The sequence below is a fragment of the Gekko japonicus genome, unplaced genomic scaffold (genome assembly GCF_001447785.1).
Source record: "Gekko japonicus isolate JY-2015 unplaced genomic scaffold, Gekko_japonicus_V1.1 scaffold631, whole genome shotgun sequence".
NCBI classification, from domain to species: Eukaryota; Metazoa; Chordata; class Lepidosauria; order Squamata; family Gekkonidae; genus Gekko; species Gekko japonicus.
In genome coordinates, this window is record NW_015168670.1 from 653,066 (window position 1) to 658,771 (window position 5,706).

Sequence of the window (5,706 nt, forward strand, 5' to 3'; positions counted from 1 at the left end):
TGTGTTGAAGGACAACCAGCTGGCAAAATAGTTGAGGAGTAAGAAAACAGTTCCAAACAGACAAAATTAGCTCTAGCAGGACTGTGCCTGTTTTCCTGTCACAACTGGGATGGTTTTGCAATAGAGATATGAAATCTTGCTTTCTTTGATGTATTCCAATACATATTTAATACAATAATTAATAAAGGCCATAACCTGCAAAATAAAGTAACAGTAAGATCCTATCTGGCCTAAACCCATTTATTTATTTATTTATTTTATTTCACTTATACCCCGCCCAGTGTTCCCTCTAAGCTGAGTTAGTGTGAGCTAGCTCACAGTTTTTTAGCTCCTGGCTCACATACTTTTTGTCTTAGCACAGGAAGGATGGCTCCAGAGCAAACCAACCTATGCAGTAGCCAAACTGCTCGCTCACGACTTTAATGCCAGTTGTTCACAAAGTAGAATTTTTGCTCACAAGACTCCACAGCTTAGAGGGAGCATTGACCCCGCCCTCCCCGCAAGCGGGCTCAGGGCGGCTTTGACTTTACAACGCTCATGACAAAGGCCTTTTGCCCAAACCACCTTCTCAACAATGCCTCCATAAGAGAAGTCAGTAGGATTCAAAGATGCTAGTTAGCAAACAAGGCTGGAGACCAGGAGACCAGCTGAGCTCTGAGCAGGAGCAGGAGAGAGAGCTGTGAGAGAGGTGAGTGGGTTTCTTTTACTTGCTTTCAGCTGAGAGAATTCAACTAAGGATATTTTGTGGGAAAACTGTGTTTAGCAGTGTGTGGAAGCACTTAGAGTTCTTGCAGAGTCCTGGCTGATTGAGTGTGGGAGAAGAACGGGCATTGTTTGACTGGGATTGCCTGTAATTGAGAGGAAGTGGAAGGGGCATTGTTTTGCCTGTGATTGAGTGCCTGGGTGAATTTGAATAGCTGCTGCCTGACCTCTGCTGGGGGAGGCCTCTATTTAAGGAAGCACCTTGCCAGAGGCACGAGCCTCTGGCACGAGCCGAAGGGCGAGCTAAAGGGCTCTTTGCCTGTGGCTCTGTAAGAAGCCCAAAAAGAGCCAGAAAGACAAGGCCCTAGGCTCTTTGTCTTTCCCGTAAAATAATTTGACTTGATAACAAAACCCACATAAATACCAAGGGTTTAAAAGGGGGATTATATTTATTTATTTTAAAAGAATTATGAAGCCAGAATGCCAGCAGGGGGTTGGGGGCTATCCAGTGTTTTGCACGGAGTGTCACATGTATGACTATCTGCCCACTGGGCAGAAGTCTTGGGTGTGTCCTCGGTGCAAGGAGCTCCTGGTTCTCAGGGAACGTGTGTGCTCCCTTGAGGCCAAGGTGGCTGACCTGGAGAAGCAGAGACAGTCAGCTAGGCACACAGAAAAGACTCTCGGGGACTTGTTAGCTACGTCCCACTCTGGATCTGGCAGCCCCGCTGCTGTCAGGGAGCATGAGGGTCTAGGGGAAACAGGGCACCATGCTGAGGATAAGGGGAATGTGCCCTCAGAAGGGACCTCTTCCCCAGCTGGTGAGCGGCTCTCCTTTTGCACCAAGGAACCATCCCTGAGCAGGGTGGGAGGGGGGCTCTTGGTAGTGGGTGATTCGATCCTTAGGCAGGTAGACAGCTGGGTGGCGAACCCGCGTACTGACCGTATGGTGACTTGCCTGCCTGGTGCGAAGGTAGCGGACATTACGCGTGTTTTAGATAGGCTGGTAGATAGTGCTGGGGAGGAGCCAGTGGTCGTGGTGCATGTCGGCACCAACGATGTGGGGAAATGCAGTCGTGAGGTCCTGGAGGAGAAATTTAGGATGCTGGGCAGGAAACTTAGGTCCAGGACCTCCAAGGTAGCCTTCTCAGAAGTGTTACCTGTTCCACGCGCAGGGCCGGAGAGACAGGCAGAGATCAGGAGTCTCAATGCGTGGATGAGACGATGGTGTAGGGGGGAAGGGTTCAGGTTTGTTAGGCACTGGGATACTTTTTGGAACAAGAGGGAGCTGTACAGGCGAGACGGTCTCCACTTGTCCCGAGAAGGAACCAGGCTGCTGGCACTTAAAATCAAAAAGGTGGCAGAGCAGCTTTTAAACTGAATATTGGGGGAAAGCCGACAGGAGATGAAAAGTCTCTGGTTCGGGTTGGCTCATCTGAGAGAGGTGAGGGGGTACCGGTTGCTTTTCTACAGGGAGGTGGATTGAAATTGTCCACAGAGGCCATGGCTGGTGACATGGACTGCCGGACAACGACTCGAGATAGCAAGAGGAAGGATGCAGGCTTAACTTGTAAGGGAAATTACAGCTGTTTCTATACAAATGCTAGAAGTGTCCGAGGTAAAATCGGGGAGTTGGAGTGCTTGGTGTCGGAGGGAAAAATAGACATTGTGGGTATTTCTGAAACTTGGTGGGATGAGGAAAATCAGTGGGACACAGTGATTCCCGGTTATATATTATATCGGAAGGATAGGGGGGGAAGGGTTGGAGGTGGGGTAGCTCTGTATGTCAGAGAGGGTATAAAGTCTAGAAAGATTGAGAGGCTAAGTGAATTGGATTCGCTTCTGGAAGTTCTATGGGTTGAAATAGGGGGGCCAAAAGGAAACTTAACACTGGGAGTTTGTTATCGCCCACCAGATCAAAAGATAGAGGAGGATTATAAAATGATGAATGCCTTAAAGATAGCAACTAGACAAAAACACTGTGTAATAATAGGTGATTTTAACTACCCACACATTGATTGGGTCAATATGTGTTCTAGCCGGGAAAAAGAGATTGAGTTTCTAGACACTCTAAATGACTGTGCTATGGAGCAGATGGTCACGGAACCTACCAGGGGAGAGGCGATCCTTGATTTGGTCCTAAGTAACACTCAAGACCTGGTGAGAGATGTAAAAGTGATTGCACCGCTTGGAAACAGTGATCATAATGTTGTTGAGTTCATCATTTGTACAAATAGAGAATTGGCCAAAAAGACTCACACAACCATTTTTAACTTTAAAAGGGGTAATTTCTCTGATATGAGGGGACACGTGGGGAGGAAACTGAAAGGAAAAGTAGAAAGGGTCAAAACAATTGGGGAAGCTTGGGATCTATTTAAAACTACGATCCTAGAAGCTCAAAAAATATATATTCCGCAGGTTAGGAAAGGCACAAACAGGTATAGGAAAAAGCCTGCATGGTTAACAAACAGAGTAATGGAGGCTGTAAAAAGTAAAAAGAATTCCTTTAAGCAGTGGAAAGCTAGTCACAGTGAGGCTGATAAAACGGAACACAGGCTATGGCAAATAAAATGCAAGTCTGAGGTCAGGCAGGCAAAAAGGGAATATGAGGAGCATATAGCAAAAAACGTAAAAACCAACAATAAAACTTTCTTCAAATACATTAGAAACAGGAAACCAGCCAGGGAGGCAGTGGGGCCCTTGGACGACCAAGGGGTAAAAGGAGTATTGAAGGATGATAGGGAAATGGCTGAGAAGCTAAATGCATTTTTTGCCTCCGTCTTCACTGTGGAAGATGAGAAGTGCTTGCCCACTCCAGAACCACTGATTTCAGGAGGGGTGTTGAAAGACCTGAGTCAGATTGAGGTGACGAGAGAGGAGGTCCTAAAACTGATAGACAACTTAAAAACTGAAAAATCACCAGGCCCAGATGGCATACATCCGAGAGTTCTGAAAGAACTCAAATGTGAACTTGTAGATCTCCTGACAAAGATATGTAATCTTTCCTTAAAATCTGCCTCCATTCCTGAGGATTGGAAGGTAGCTAATGTCACTCCCATCTTTAAAAAGGGTTCCAGAGGAGATCCGGGAAATTACAGGCCAGTCAGTCTGACGTCGATACCGGGTAAATTGGTGGAAACCATTATTAAGGAAAGAATTAGTAGGCACATAGATGAACAAAACCTATTGAGGCAGACTCAGCACGGTTTCTGTAAGGGAAGATCTTGTCTCACTAACCTGTTAGTGTTCTTTGAGGGGGTGAACAAACATGTGGACAAGGGGGATCCAATAGATATTATTTACCTTGACTTCCAGAAAGCTTTTGATAAAGTTCCTCATCAAAGGCTCCTAAGTAAGCTCAAAAATCATGGGATAGAAGGACAAGTCCTTTTATGGATCAAAAACTGGCTAGTTCATAGAAAACAGAGAGTGAGTGTAGGTGGGCAATTTTCTCAGTGGAGGGTGGTAAGCAGTGGGGTACCGCAGGGATCAGTACTTGGTCCACTGCTTTTTAACTTGTTCATTAATGATTTGGAGATGGGAGTAAGCAGTGAAGTGGCTAAATTTGCGGATGATACAAAGTTGTTCAGGGTGGTGAAAACCAGTGAGGATTGTGAGGCACTCCAAGGGGATCTGTCAAGGATGGGCGAGTGGGCGTCAACATGGCAAATGGGGTTCAATGTGGCCAAGTGCAAGGTGATGCACATTGGAGCCAAAAATCCTAAATATAAATACACATTGATGGGGTCTGAACTGGCAGAGACTGAGCAAGAGAGAGATCTTGGAGTTGTAGTGGATAACTCACTGAAAATGTCGAGACAGTGTGTGACTGCAATAAAGAAGGCCAATGCTATGCTGGGGATTATTAGGAAGGGTATTGAAAACAGATCAGCCAATATAATAATGCCCCTATATAAATCAATGGTGAGACCTCATTTGGAATACTGTGTGCAGTTCTGGGCACCACACCTTAAAAAGGATATTATAGCTTTGGAAAAAGTGCAGAAAAGGGCAACTCGAATGATAAAAGGGTTGGAACACTTTCCCTATGAGGAAAGGTTAAAGCGCTTAGGGCTCTTTAGCTTGGAGAAAAGACGACTGAGGGGTGACATGATCGAGGTTTATAAGATTATGCATGGGAAAGAGCAGGTAAAGAAAGAGGTACTTTTCTCCCTTTCTCACAATACAAGAACTCGTGGACACTCCATGAAACTGCAGAGCGGTCGGGTTAGAACGGATAAAAGGAAGTACTTCTTCACCCAAAGAGTGATTAACACATGGAATTCACTGCCACAGGAAGTGGTGGGTGCTACAAGCATGGACGGCTTCAAAAGGGAATTAGATAAGCATATGGAGCAGAGGTCCATCAGTGGCTATTAGCCACAAGGTATAGCTAGGGGCTCTGGGGCAAGTGATGCTCTGTCTTCTTGGTGCTTGGGGGCGGGGTCAACAGTGGGAGGGCTTCTAATGTCCTGGCCCCAGTGCTGGACCTCCTGATGGCACTGGTATTTCTGGCCACTGTGTGACACAGAGTGTTGGGCTGGATGGGCCTTTGGCCTGATCCAACATTGGCGTCTCTTATGTTCTTATGTTCTTAAGGCTGCAGGCATTACATGTGTGTGTTAGCTTGTTTATCTGTTGAATGGACTATGTCTGAACCAATGCTCCCTCTAAGCTGTGGAGTCTTGTGAGCAAAAATTCTACTTTGTGAGCTACTGGCATTAAGGTTGTGCGCGAGCGATTTGGCTACTGCATAAATTAGTTTGCTCTGGAGCCATCCTTCTGCGATAAGACAAAAACGTGTGAGCCGGAGGCCAAAAAACTGTGAGCTAGCTCACACAAACTCAGCTTAGATGGAACACTGGTCTGAACTCTAGTTAACTCATTTGCGCAGATCAGTCTTTTCCACAAAGCAACCTGATAACAGCCTTGGGATATTGGATGGATCTGAAAGTAAATTCAACATCTATGAGGAAACAAATAAAGAATGAATGGTACATTAAAAAG